The following is a 13,895-nucleotide window of genomic DNA, read 5'->3' on the forward strand; positions in this document are numbered from 1 at the left end:
ATCGCTAAGTGGAAGCATTACTAGAACGCGGTTGATGGAGTCGTACTCGCGGCGATTCAAATCGCAGAAGATCCGATCTAAGCGCCGAACAACGGCGCCTCCGTGTTCAACACACATATAGCCCGGGGACATCTCCTCCTTCTTGATCCAGCAAGGGGAGAGGAGAAGTTGAGGGAGAACTCCGACAGCATGACGGTATGGTGGTGGTGGAGCTCGTGGTATTCCTGCAGGGCTTCGCCAAGCACTACGGAGGAGGAGGAAGAGTTGGAGGAGGGGGGAGCTGCGCCAAAAGCAAGGGTGTGGCTGCCCTCCCACCCCCTCACTATATATAGGAGGAAGGGGAGAGGGGACCGGCCCCTCTAGATCCCATCTAGAGGAGGGGGCGGTGGCCAGGGGAAACCCTAGATGGGTTCGGGCGCCCCCACCCCCTAGGAAACTCCCCCCTCCCCAAGCCGGGAGGGGTGGCTGCCCTAGGGGAGGCGCCCCAACCTCTCCAGGTTACGTGAGATGGGGTGGGAGGGGCGCTCAGCCCCTTAGTGGGCTGATGTTCCCCCTCACCTTGGCCCATAAGCCCCCCCCCCCAACGCTTGCCGGGGCCTCCAAAACCCCTTTCGGACACGCTGGTCATCACCCGGTACCCCCGGAACAATTCCGGACTCCAATACCCTTCGTCCAATATACCGATCTTCACCTCGGACCATTCCGGAGTTCCTCGTCACGTCCGAGATCTCATCCGGGACTTCGAACAACCTTTGGTAACCACATACAATTTCCCATAACAACTCTAGCGTCACCGAACCTTAAGTGTGTAGACCCTACGGGTTCGGGGGTCATGCAGACATGACCGAGACGTTCTCTAGCCAATAACCAATAGCGGGATCTGGATACCCATGTTGGCTCCCACATGTTCCATGATGATCTCATCGGATGAACCACGATGTCGGGGATTCAATCAATCCCGTATACAATTCCCTTTGTCAATCGGTACGTTACTTGCCCGAGATTCGATCGTTAGTATCCCAATACCTCGTTCAATCTCGTTACCGGCAAGTCACTTTACTCATTCCGTAATGCATGATCCCGTGACCAACTACTTAGTCACATTGAGCTCATTATGATGATGCATTACCGAGTGGGCCTAGAGATACCTCTCCATCATACGGAGTGACAAATCCTAGTCTCGATTCGTGCCAACCCAACAGACACTTTCGGAGATACCTGTAGTGCACCTTTATAACCACCCAGTTACGTTGTAAAGTTTGGTACACCCAAAGCATTCCTACGGTATCTGGGAGTTACTCGATCTCATGGTCTAAGGAAATGATACTTGACATTAGAAAAGCTCTTAGCAAATGAACTACACGATCTTGTGCTATGCTTAGGATTGGGTCTTGTCCATCACATAATTCTCCTAATGATGTGATCCTGTTATCAATGACATCTAATGTCCATGGTCAGGAAACCATAACCATCTATTGATCAACGAGCTAGTCAACTAGAGGCTCACTAGGGACATGTTGTGGTCTATGTAGTCACACATGTATTATGGTTCCTAGTTAATACAATTATAGCATGAACAATAGAGAATTATCATGAACAAGGAAATATAATAATAACCATTTTATTATTGCCTCTAGAACATATTTCCAACAAAAACCCTAGGGCGCCACCTCCTCCCCCTTCCCCCTATATATAGTGAGAGAGAGAGAGGGAAGCCGCACCCTGACACGCCCTGGTGCTGCCCTTCCTCTCCTTCCTACACCTCTTCCTCCTCCATAGTGCTTAGCGAAGCTCTGCCGGAGAACCATGAGCTCCATCGCCACCACGCCGTCGTGCTGCCAGAGTTCTCCCTCAACTTCTCCTTCCCCCTTGTTGGATCAAGAAGGAGGAGACGTCCCCGGGTTGTACGTGTGTTGAACATGGAGGTGTCGTCCGTTCGTCGCTTGGATAGGATCTTCTGTGATTTGAATCGCCGCAAGTACGACTCCATCATCTGCATTCTTGTAACGCTTCCGCTTAGCGATCTTCAAGGGTATGAAGATGTACTCCCTCTCTTTGGTTGCTAGCATCTCCTAGATTGATCTTGGTGACACGTAGGAATTTTTTTGAATTATTACTATGTTCCCCAACATATAGGTCATTTTTGTGCTAACATAAGTAATTATGCCATTTTTGAGCTAACGTAGGTAAAATGGATCATTTTGGAGCTAACCTAGCTGAAATGGATCATATTGGAGCTAACCTAGGTTAAATGTGTCATTTTGGAGCTAACTTAACTAATTATGCCATTTTTTAGTTAACTAAGCATAAATATGCCACTTTTTATACAAGTAAGCCAAGTGTATGTCATTTTTGAGCAAACCTAGGTAACTAAGCATATTAGAGATAACTTAGCGTATTAGAGCTAACTTAGGTCATTTCAGACGAAACAAAGCTAAGTATAGATCATTTTGGAGATCTGACATACCTGACATAGTTCACTCCTCCTTCTTCTCCTTCTCCTTCATCATCCTAATGCGCCTAGAGCGGCGAGGAAGTGGAGGCAGTGGGATGTAGTCTTCTACCACAATTGGCATGGTCATGTCGCCCGGCTGTGGGATCGCCGGTGCCACCACCATCGCGAGGTCATTGTCACGCACCACCACCATCGCGAGGCCATCTTCAGGCAGCACCATCGCTAGGTCATCCTCAGCCACCACCATCTCTTGCCCATCATCAGCCACCACCGTCGCTTGCCCATTGTCAGCCACCACCATCTCTTGCCCATCGTTAGCCACCACCATATCTAGGTCATCCTCAGCCACCACCATCTCTTGCCCATCATCAGCCAGCACCTCCTCATCCCCACTCTGCTCCTCTTCTTCCCCACTCCATTCTGGATCATCCTCGCTGCTGCTTTTGCTGTAGCCAGACTCGCTGCTGCTAGTGTTAGCCAGAGTCATTGCTGCTACTTCGATTGCCTGACCAAATGCAACAAAGTTTTTTTAACAATCAGTGTGAGACAAAGCCAAATGGAGAGGAAGAAGAGGCAGAGCATACTGGCATCATCATTGTGCTGGTAGCACATGCGGCACATAGTCGTGTTGAATACCTTCACGGTGAGCATGGTATCGCCGTCGTACCTGAAGACAAGGAAGTACCCGTGCCTCAGGTCGTAGGCACGGACGAACTGCTCCCAGCCACAACACATGTACATGTGGTCCTTCCTGATCACCACCTCCACATCCCAATTCCTACGAAGCCTGCTGCCAGCTTGTCGCAGTGTCACATTCTTTGGGTGGTTGTCCAGCATCTCCATAAAAGTGCCAGGCAGCCTCTGCAACATGGGTCAAGGAGTTATATAGCAAACAGCAGAGTTATAAAGAGATGGGTGAAGGGGAGATCTCTCCTTTAATATACCTTCCTCTTGGAGGAATTCTCAAGTATGATCGTGAAGAACTCGAAACCTTCCAACTTGTACTCCACTATGGCAGAGCGTAGCCTGCGGTGGCTGCCTCCCCCATCTCTGATAATCAACAACATCAACAACACTTAATTAATTTCGTAGGTTAGTTGGTAATGGCAATTAGCACCCTTCAAAACTAGGGATTTTTAGACATGAAAGAAAACTGAAAATGTTGAAAAACATAGCATAGTAATCTAAGAAACAAAACCAAAATTAATTAAGTGTTCTGAAATCAATAAAACAACAACTTATAAATAACCCCAAGTTATTTGTCTCGCCAGCTGAACTGTCATCTTTTCCATGGTGCACGGGAAAAAGTTTGTATGGGCATCCAAATCAGCCTACAATTGATCATATACAGCAAAGGCCAAGCTCAATTTCTTTGTTAACATCATGTCCAAGTTTGTACCAGTAAAATGTAGAAGTTCTAGGTATGTGCTATCAAAGCATGCCCATTATACCATTGAGGGCAAGCAGTAAGAGAAGTCTCTCTTCGCATATGCTTTCTCAATCCAATCTAGTTCTCTAATTTTTCAATCTCCTGCTGCCTACTGATACGTCTCCAACGTATCTACTTTTCAAACACGTTTGCCCTTGTTTTGGACTCTAACTTGCATGATTTGAATGGAACTAACCCGGATTGACATTGTTTTCAGCAGAATTGCCATGGTGCTATTTTTGTGCAGAAATAGAAGTTCTCGGAATGACCTGAAAATCCACGGAGACATGTTTTGGAATTAATAAAAAATATTGGCGAAAGAATCAATGTCAGGGACCCACACCCTGTCCACGAGGGTGCAGGACACCCCCCCTGGGGCGAGCCTCCTGCCTCGTGGCCCCCCTGGAACTCCACCGACCTCAACTCCAACTCCATATATTCACTTTCGGGGAGAAAAAAATCAGAGAGAAGGATCCATCGTGTTTTACGATATGAAGCCGCCGACAAGCCCTAATCTTCCTCGGGAGGGCTGATCTGGAGTCCGTTCGAGGCTCTAGAGAGGGGAATCCGTCGTCATCGTCATCATCAACCATCCTCCATCACCAATTTCATGATGCTCACCGCCGTGTGTGAGTAATTCCATCGTAGGCTTGCTGGACGGTGATGGGATGGATGAGATTTATCATGTAATCGAGTTAGTTTTGTTAGGGTTTGATCCCTAGTATCCATTATGTTCTAAGATTGATGTTGCTATGACTTTTCCATGCTTAATGCTTGTCACTAGGGCCCGAGTGCCATGATTTCAGATCTGAACCTATTATGTTTTCATGAATATATGTGAGTTCTTGATCCTATATTGCAAGTCAATAGTCACCTACTATGTGTTATGAGCCGGCAACCCCGAAGTGACAATAATCAGGACCACTCCCGGTGATGACCGTAGTTTGAGGAGTTCATGTATTCACTAAGTGTTAATGCTTTGGTCCGGTACTCTGTTAAAAGGAGGTCTTAATATCCCTTAGTTTCCAATAGGACCCCACTGCCACGGGAGGGTAGGACAAAAGATGTCATGCAAGTTCTTTTCCATAAGCACGTATGACTATATTCCGAATACATGCATACATTACATTGATGAACTGGAGCTAGTTCTGTGTCACCCTATGTTATAATATTGTTGCATGATGAATTGCATCCGACATAATTATCCATCATTGATCCATTGCATACGAGCTTTTCACATATTGATCTTTGCTTAGTTACATCTCCGTTGCCACTGTTACGATTACTACAAAACTGCTACTGTTACTTTTGCCATTGTTACCGTTACTTCTATACTACTTTGCTACTAAATAATTTGCTACAGATATTAAGTCTTTGAGGTGTGGTTGAATTGACAACTCAGCTGCTAATACTTGAGAATATTCTTTGGCTCCCCTTGTGTCGAATTAATAAATTTGGGTTGAATACTTTACCCTCGAAAACTGTTGTGATCCCCTATACTTGTGGGTAATCAAGACTATTTTCTGGCGTCGTTGCCGGGGAGCATAGCTCTATTCTTTGAGTCACTTGGGATTTATATCTGTTGATCACTATGAGGAACTTGAAAGATGAAAGAACCTATATTTTTCCCTCAACTATGAGGGGAGGTAAGGAACTGTCATCTAGCTCTGCACTTGATTCACCTTCTGTTATGAGTAAATTTGTGACATCTACACCTGCACCTACTATTGATTCTGATATGTTGCATGTTATTTATGATGCCACTTCTGCTATGCATGATGCTTATGATGGAACTACTTCTATGCTTGATAATATGCCATTAGGTGAATTTCTTGATGAACAACTTGCTAGGTTAGAGAGAATGAAATTATTGAAACTGATAATATTGATGAAAGTGATGATGAAGATTCTCACCCTAGATATGAATTGCCAGATGTACCTGAGGGTTATGTTATGGATGAAGAAACTGCTAGAGACCTTTTTGCTTGCAAAGATAGATGTGATCTTAAGAAACTGTTAGCTAAGCTGAAAGAAAAGTCTCTGAATGCTAGAATGAAATATGACCCTGCTTTTGCTACTTCACCTATCTGTATTTCTAATAAGGATTATGATTTCTCTGTCGATCCTGAGTTAATTACTTTGGTTGAATCTGGTCCTTTTTATGGCTATGAATCTGAAACTGGTGTGGCACATCTTACTAAATTGAATGATATAGCCACCCTATTTATTCATGAGGAAAAAATTTGCTATTACTATATCCTTAAGTTATTTCCGTTCTCATTAAAGGGTGATGCTAAAACATGGTTTAATTCTCTTGCTCCTGGTTGTGTGCGTACTCCCCAGGATATGATTTATTACTTCTCTGCAAAATATTTCCCCGCTCATAGGAAACAAGATGCCTTAAGGGAAATATATAATTTTGTGCAAATTGAAGAAGAGAGTCTCCCACAAGCTTGGGGGAGGCTTCTCCAATTACTTAATGCTTTGCCTGATCATCCTCTCAAGAAAAATGAAATACTTGATATCTTTTATAGTGGACTAACCGATGCTTCCAGAGACCACTTGGATAGTTGTGGTGGTTGTGTTTTCATGGAAAGAACTGTTGAGCAAGCTGAGTTGCTATTAAATAATATATTGAGCAATGATAATGATTGGACACTTCCTGAATCAACTCCGAAGCCAACTCCGAAGAAAAGGGGTATTCTATTTCTCAGTCATGAAGATATGCAAGAGGCAAAGAAATCTATGAAAAAAAGGTATTAAGGCTGAAGATGTTAAGAATTTACCGCCTATTGAAGAAATACATGGTCTTGATAACCCGACACATGTAGTAAAGGTAAATTCTCTCTATAGATTTGATGAGGGTCATATCCCTCGTTATAAGTCTGGTAGCCAATGCTTGGATGAGTTCGATAATTTTATTCTTAAACAAGAAAACTTCAATGCTTATGTTGGTAGACAATTGAAATGCAATGCTTATATGGTTGAACACTTGAGTGATTATATGTCTAGAGTTAATGGTGACCTTAAGCTTATTAGTAAACATGCATCCATGGTTACCACTCAAGTAGAACAAGTACTTAAAGCACAAGATGATGTGCTCAATGAATTAAATAATAAGAAAAATGATAATGTTGTTAGAGTTATGACTAGAGGAGGTAGAATGACTCAGGAACCTTTGTATCCTGAGGGCCATCCTAAGAGAATCGAGCAAGATTCTCGGAGAACTAATATTGATGCACCTAGTCCTTCTAAGAAAAAGAAAAATGATAGGACTTTGCATGCTTCTAGAACCTATTGTTGAGACACCTGAGAATCCCAATGATATTTCTATTTATGATGCTGGAACACCATCTGGTAATGAACATGAACCTAGTGATAATGTTAATGATGATGTTCATGTTGATGCTCAACCTAGTAATAACAATGATGTAGAAATTGAACCTACTCTTGATCTTGATAACCCACAATAAAAGAATCAACGTTATGATAAGAAAGACTTCGTTGGTAGGAAGCACGGTAAAGAAAGAGAACCATGGGTTCAGAAACCCATGCCTTTTCCTCCTAAGCCATCCAAGAAAAAGGATGATGAGGATTTTGAGCGCTTTGCTGAAATGATTAGACCTATCTTTTTGCGTATGCGTTTGACTGATATGCTTAAAATGAATCCTTATGCTAAGTATATGAAAGATATTGTTACAAATAAAAGAAAGATACCGGAAGCTAAAATTTCCACCATGCTTTACACTTTTAAGGGTGGAATACCAAAGAAACTTGGAGATCCAGGAGTACCAACTATACCATGCTCCAATAAAAGAAACTATGTTAAATCTGCATTATGTGATCTTGGAGCCGATGTTAGTGTCATGCCTCTCTCTTTATATCGTAGACTTGATTTGAATAAGTTGACACCTACTGAAATCTATTTGCAAATGGCTGATAAATCAACTACTATACCTGTCGATATTTGGGAGGATGTGCCTGTTGTGGTTGCAAACATTACTATTTTAACGAACTTTGTTATTATTGATATTCCCGAGGATGACAGTATGTCGATCATCCTTGGTAGACCTTTTCTAAATACTGCAGGGGCTGTTATTGATTGCAACAAAGGCAATGTCACTTTTCATGTTAATGGTAATGAGCATACGGTACACTTTCCAAGGAAACAACCTCAAGTTCATAGTATCAATTCTATTGAAAAAATTTCAACAATTACTATTGGAGGTTTTGAATTTCCTCTTCCTACTATCAAGAAGAAATACGATATTCTTATTGTTGGGGACATGCATATCCCCATTGAGGTAACCTAGTGTTATTCGAAAATTCTCCGGTTTCGTGTTATTGGAAGAAGTTTGTTAACAAGATTTGATCAACCTTGTTAGTGGATTCCTTTTGATGAGCATGAGATGGATGAAGTTAGAAAGCACAACCCTCTATACCCTCCTTCTACTTTATGTTATTTATATTAAATAAAGCAAAAATAGTATTTTATGTCTGTTTTCTGAATTATCCTTGCAATAAAAAATACCCCAAAAATAAAAGTTCTCCAAATGCCCTGAAAATGAAGTATGATTTTTTGTAGAATATTTAAGAATTTCTGGCACTTAGAACACACCAGGGGGACCCACCATTTGGACACAAGGGCACAGGGCATGCCCACCCCCCTAGGGCGCGCCCCCTGCCTCATGGGCCCCACATGGCCCCCTCCACTTATTCTAGCACCCACTCACTTCGTCTTCCTCCAGAAAAAAATCCTCCCATAGCTCAAACCCATGTTCTAGCTCATCTTGCTGCCATTTTCGATCTCCTTGCTCAAAGCTCCATTCACAAAGCTATTTTGGGGGATTGTTCTTCGGTATGTGACTCCTCCAATGGTCCAATTAGTTTTTGTTCTAGTGCTTTATTTATTGCAAATTTTTGCAGCTGAGGTGACCCTGTTCTTGAGCTTGCATGTCAAATTTATATGGTCCAAAGTAGTTTTAATGCATGACGTAGCCTCTAGGCACTTGTGGGAGTAGTTGTTATCAATCTTGTTGAGTTTGGTTTACTCTTATTTTGAGTCACTAAAAATTTCAGGAATTTTTCAGAGGAAGAAAAATGTTTAGGAAAATGTACCAAGGTGGTTTCTCAAGGAAGCAAGAACCAAGGCTCGCGATACATGAGCCGGATGATGAACCACCAAGGGAAGCTCAAGTGCAGCCTTGTGAATGGCCATCGGGAGAATTTATGGTCCAAGCAGGCTTCAAGGATGAATTTGACGCGTACGTACATAATGCTGAGCTTGAGGACTTCATGTCAGATAAGTGCCGACAGTACTACTATCACACTGATTCTTTTGTGAGGAGATTTAAATTTTCATCCACACGCAATCCTCACACTGTTTTATTTGATCTTTATGATAAATCATATACCATGGACCTAGAAGATTTTAATACTGCTTGTAAAATCCCGCAGGGGGGAATGTTAGTGAACCTCGCAAATCTGAATATAAAGACTTTCTTGCTAGTATCACTATGGGAGAAACTAGAGATATCGCACAAGCTACAGGGAGCATTCATTTCCCTTCCATAAATTATTTTGCTCTCTTTATAGGTAGATACATTAACGGTAAAGATGAGGTTTGTCACATGTGTGTTCTAGATCTTAGTGTCCTCAAGAGTGCGGTATTAGGTGATAAATAATATAACTTGGGGGCCATTGTTGCACGGAGGCTGCATCTTAATGGTACAAGTGGAGATTTGTTTGGTGGAATTTATGCAACTCGTGTAGCTAATTATCTTGGTGTGCCCATAAATGGAAATGATATGGAGTTGCCACCTGCTTATCTAGATTATAGTGCTATGGTTCGCCATCAGTTTCTTGAGAGGAATGAACAGTTCCTCCAGTGCCGACTAATCTTGGACAGACGGCGTACTGTCCATGTTGCTCTCCCTGCTCCTACTTTCTTTAACTTTCAGGCAAAAAGGAGATATTTTATAACCAGGGAGGAGGCGAACGAATATGAGAGGAGGATGGAGGCAGCTCGCCTCCAAGCTGCAGCTCTTTAGGTAGTAGCTGTTGCATCTCAGTACAACCCCAACTACGACTTCGGATATCCGCCAGGCCAGCCGTGGCCATAGACCAACTTAGGACAAAAGCCTAAGATTGGGGGAGTACGTATTTCTCACCAACATTACATTCATGTTCACACACTCATTCTAGTTGTTGGTGCTCATACTTTTTCATTGTACTATCCATGTTAGTTTATTTTATTTTCTTACTTTCTTCTTGTGTGTTTGAAACACCTTAAGAAAAAACAAAAAAAAATTAGTTGTAGCTTTTAGCTAATTTACTTTTCATGCTTGTAGTAGTAGTAATTAAAAGAAAACCTGAAAAGATTTCCCGTTCTTCTTTTGCTTGTTGGGAGCTTTCCCGTGTAAATAGTTTTATTTCTTTTCTTTTCTTTTCTTTGGGGGTCAAGAGGAGAAGACCATGATGAAAATGTTGAGTGGCTCTCATATGCATTATTGTTGATCTAATCAAGAGCCCATATTACCTTGCCTTCTCCTTTGAATTAAATGGTTGCAGATTCCAGCTTAGTCCAATGCACATGCACTATTATTATTATCCACACCGTTTGGTCGTGCAAGTGAAAGGCAAAATGACGATATATGATGACTGATTGAGATGAGAGAAGATGGTATGAACTCGACCTATCTTGTTTTTGTAAATATGATTAGTTCATCATTCCTGATTCAGCCCATTATGAATGAAACATGTTTGCAATGACAATTATAGATTATAGTTGCTCATGCCATGCTCAATTAGCTAGGAGTTTATAATGGTTTACCTTGTGTGCCAACATGCTATTAAAATGGTTATGATGTGGTATGATAGGGTGGTATCCTCCTTTGAATGATTCGAGTGGCTTCACTTGGCACATGTTCACGCATGTAGTTGAAACAAAATCAACATAGCCTCCACAATATTTATGTTCATGGTGATTTATATCCTACTCATGCTTGCACTCATTGTTGATTAATCTCAATGCATGTTCATGATTGTTGTCGCTCTCTAGTTGGTCGCTTCCCAGTCTCTTTCTAGCCTTCACTTGTACTAAGCGGGAATACTGTTGTGCATCCACTTCCATAAACCCCAAAGTTGTTTCATACAAGTCCACCATGCCTACCTATATGCGGCATTTACCTGCCGTTCCAAGTAATTTTGCATGTGCCAAACTCTAAACCTTCAAATGAAATTCTGTTTTGTATGCTCGAATAGCTCATGTATCAACTAGGGATGTCTATATCTTCCATGGTAGGTGGGTTATTCTCACGATGAGTGGACTCCGCTCATCATTCACGAGAAAATGGTCGGTACCCCGGATGCCCAGTCCCATGCTCAAATCAAATCAAAATAATTGCAAACAAAACTCCCCCAGGATTGTTGTTAGTTGGACGGTACCCGTTGTTTTGGACTAGCCGTGGAATGTGCTTGTTGGTGGTGGGGGAGTATAAACTTTACCATTCTGTTTGGGAACCGCCTATAATGTATGTAGCATGGAAGATATCGAGATCTCTTGGTTGTTATGTTGACAATGAAAGTATGCCACTCAAAATATTATTTATCGCGGTTTCAAAACTCGAGCTCTGGCACCTCTCCAAATCCCTGCTTCCCTCTGCGAAGGGCCTATCTATTTACTTTTATGTTGAGTCATCATCCTCTTATTAGAAAGCATCAGTTGGAGAGCACCGCTGTCATTTGCATGCATTGCTATTAATTTACATTGAGTATGACTATGACTGGATCTCTTTTGCCCTGAATTTCAATGTCTAGTCAGTCCTTGATCTTCAGGGGTGCTCTACATTTATGTTTTGCGGTCTCAGAAAGGGCTAGCGAGATACCATCTTGTTTTATTATATTATGATTGTTTTGAGAAAGTGTTGTCATCCGAGATTTATTATTATTGCTCGCTAGTTGATTATGCCATTGGTATGAGTAAACATGAGACCTAAATGTTATTGTGAATATGGTTATAATCTTTGCTGAAAACTTGAATGTTGGCTTTACATATTTGTAACAACAAGATCAAGCAGAGTTTGTAAAAGTTTTTCTTTATCACTTTCTGTTTGTCAACTGAATTGCTTGAGGACAAGCAAAGGTTTAAGCTTGGGGGAGTTGATACGTCTCCAACGTATCTACTTTTCCAAACACTTTTGCCCTTGTTTTGGACTCTAACTTGCATAATTTGAATGGAACTAACCCGGACTGATGATGTTTTCAGCAGAATTGCCATGGTATTATTTTTGTGCAGAAATAAAAGTTCTCGGAATGACCTGAAAATCCACGGAGACACGTTTTGGAATTAATAAAAAATATTGGCGAAAGAATCAACGTCTGGGGGCCCACACCCTGTCCACGAGGGTGCAGGGCGCGCCCCCTGCCTCGTGCGCCCCCTGGAACTCCACCGACCTCAACTCCAACTCCATATATTCACTTTCGGGGAGAGAAAAAATCAGAGAGAAGGATTCATCGTGTTTTACGATATGGAGCTGCCGCCAAGCCCTAATCTTCCTTGGGAGGGCTGATCTGGAGTTCGTTCGGGGCTACGGAGAGGGGAATACGTCGTCATCGTCATCATCAACCATCCTCCATCAACAATTTCATGATGCTCACCGCCGTGCGTGAGTAATTCCATCGTAGGCTTGCTGGACGGTGATGGGTTGGATGAGATTTATCATGTAATCGAGTTAGTTTTGTTAGGGTTTGATCCCTAGTATCCATTATGTTCTAAGATTGATGTTGCTATGACTTTGCCATGCTTAATGCTTGTCACTAGGGCCCGAGTGCCATGATTTCAGATCTGAACCTATTATGTTTTCATGAATATATGTGAGTTCTTGATCCTATCTTGCAAGTCAATAGTCACCTACTATGTGTTATGATCCGGCAACTCCGAAGTGACAATAATCGGGACCACTCCCGGTGATGACCGTAGTTTGAGGAGTTCATGTATTCACTAAGTGCTAATGCTTTGGTATGGTACTCTATTAAAAGGAGGCCTTAATATCCCTTAGTTTCCAATAGGACCCTGCTGCCACGAGAGGGTAGGACAAAAGATGTCATGCAAGTTCTTTTCCATAAGCACGTATGACTATATTCGGAATACATGCCTACATTACATTGATGAAGTGGAGCTAGTTCTGTGTCACCCTATGTTATAATTGTTGCATGATGAATTGCATCCGACATAATTATCCATCATTGATCCATTGCCTACGAGCTTTTCACATATTGATCTTTTCTTAGTTACTTCTCCGTTGCCACTGTTACGATTACTACAAAACTGCTACTGTTACTCTTGCCATCGTTACCGTTACTTCCATACTACTTTGCTACTAAATACTTTGCTGCAGATATTAAGTCTTTCAGGTGTGGTTGAATTGACAACTCGGCTGCTAATACTTGAGAATATTCTTTGGCTCCCCTTGTGTCGAATCAATAAATTTGGGTTGAATACTTTACCCTCGAAAACTGTTGTGATCCCCTATACTTGTGGGTTATCACCTACCCACACTGACCACGACGCCTACCCGACATTGACGGCCCAGCCTTCGGTGAACAAACCGTACAACCTCAGGAGAAAGCATGCATCGACTAGCAATGGTTTATTTATCATAGCATTCACATCCCGCATCTTAAATTGTTCCACTACATGATCCAATATCTATAATTCAGCAGGTGATGTGGTTGAATGAGTATTCTGCACTAGGTTCAATTCCAGTTCTGGAATAAATAAAGAAGTATTACATCCTAGCCTTTCTAGTCATGGAAACATGAACCGAGTTGCTGAACCTATGGAACCACCACGCCAGGCATAACAACAAACACTGAGCGTGCGCCACCGACTCCACCCCGAACACGGCCATGCCGAACCTAAACCTAAACCTAAACCTAAACACACACACACACACACACACACACACACACACACACAGAGAGAGAGAGAGAGAGAGAGAGAGAAGAGGA

This window comes from Triticum dicoccoides, chromosome 3B, assembly GCF_002162155.2.
Source record: "Triticum dicoccoides isolate Atlit2015 ecotype Zavitan chromosome 3B, WEW_v2.0, whole genome shotgun sequence".
NCBI lineage: Eukaryota > Viridiplantae > Streptophyta > Magnoliopsida > Poales > Poaceae > Triticum > Triticum dicoccoides.